Genomic DNA, 1,892 nt, shown 5'->3' with positions numbered 1-1,892 from the left:
GACTCTGAGTGATTCCTTGTGATGACTGAAACTCATCAAAAGGGTGTCTTCCACTGCCACCCAACACCCCAGGAGCACCTCAAACACAAAAATCTGACCCCATCAAAGCCAAAACCATCTCAATACCTTAACTAACAATAATAACAGTAATAAGTTTAGCTAAATGCCACTGATGAACAATTACTCAATTACCTTAACTGCAAAGGTATAGGGTGTTTCACAAAATCCCTGAAATATTAACCAACATTTCTGTAGCCTTACAATATCTTTGTCTCCAATCAACGAGCCAGGGCATATTTCCTGACAGATAAAAATTCATTGTAATAACACCAATTCACAAAACTGGAGATATGCAAACCAGCCTCTAATTACAGACCTACACCACTCCTTCCAATCTTTTCAAAACTGTCTGAGAAAGTAATCTATGATGGGAATGCTGACTCAGTTTGGCCTTTGTAAAGGTTTCTTCATAGAGAAAGCAATACAAGACATAAAAAACGCAGCCCTAGCAGAGACAAACTTGTAAAATTATCCTTTTGACATAATTTGTGGTCTTTGCAAAACCTGCAAGAACAGGGCGAATGATTACTGAAGAGAATTTTTCAGTGTGACAGAAGTGCAGGTTTTGGCAAGATCACAAACTACATCAACAGGATAATTTTCCAAGTTTATCTCCACTAGGACTGCATTTTTTGGGCCTTGTATTGATTTCCCTGTGGAGAAACCCTTACAAAGGCCAAACTGAGTCCGCATTCCATCATAGATTACTTTCTCAGGCACTTTTGAAAAGACTGAACCGAGTGATGTAGGTCTTTAATTAGAGGTGGTTTGCATATCTCCAGTTTTATAAATTGGTGTTATTACAATGAATTTATATCTATCAGGAAATATGCCCAGGCTTACTGATTGGACACAAAGATATTGTAAGGTTACAGAAATGTTGGTTAATAATTCAGGGATTTTGTGAAACACCTATACCTTAGCAGTTAAGGTATTTGAGTAATTGTTCATAATTGGCATACAGATAAATTTAAGCAGTATTATTATTGTTATTATTGTTAGTTAAGGTATTTAGATGGTTTTGGCTTTGGTGGGGTCGGATTTTTGTGTTTGAGGTGGTCCTGGGATGTTGAGCTTTTGGAGCCGAAGGCCTACTTGTGTATATTTGATGACTGAACGACACAAAGCTTTACACCTCGCCTGGGCCCATCAACACTGACGACTATTGATAACTGGAAATATGTTGCCTGGTTGAACAAGTCTTGTTTCAAATTGTATCGAGTGGCTGGACATGTATGGGTATGGAGACAACCTCATGAATCCATGGACCCTGCATGTCAGTAGGGGACTGTTCAAGCGGGTGGAGACTCTGTAGTGGTGTGGGGAGTGTGCAATTGGAGTGATATGAGGCCCTAATACATCTAGATTTGACTCTGGCATGTGACACATATGTAGGCATTGTGTCTGATCACCTGCATCCATTCAAGTCCAGTGTGCATGCCAACAGATTCTGTCAATTGCAGCAGGACACTGCAACAGCCCTAACTTCAAAAATTGCTACAGAGTGGCTCCACGAACACTCTTCTGAGTTTACACACTTCCACTGGCCACCAAATTCCCCAACATGAACATTATTTAGCATTTCTGGAATGCCTTGCAATGTGCTGTTCAGACGAGATCTCCACCCCCCTCACACTCTTGCAGATTTATGGACAGCCCTGCACGATTCATGGTGTCAATTCTCTCCAACACTACTTCAGACATTAGTCGAGTCCATGCCACATCTTGTTACAGCACCTCTGTGTGCTCTCAGGGGCCCTACACGATATTAGGCTGGTGAACCAGTTTCTTTGGCTCTGCAGTGTAAATCCATGAAGATCTTCTCCTTCATG

The sequence above is a fragment of the Schistocerca serialis genome, chromosome 5 (genome assembly GCF_023864345.2).
Source record: "Schistocerca serialis cubense isolate TAMUIC-IGC-003099 chromosome 5, iqSchSeri2.2, whole genome shotgun sequence".
Classification (NCBI taxonomy): Eukaryota; Metazoa; Arthropoda; class Insecta; order Orthoptera; family Acrididae; genus Schistocerca; species Schistocerca serialis.
Note: the sequence above shows the minus strand (reverse complement) of the source record.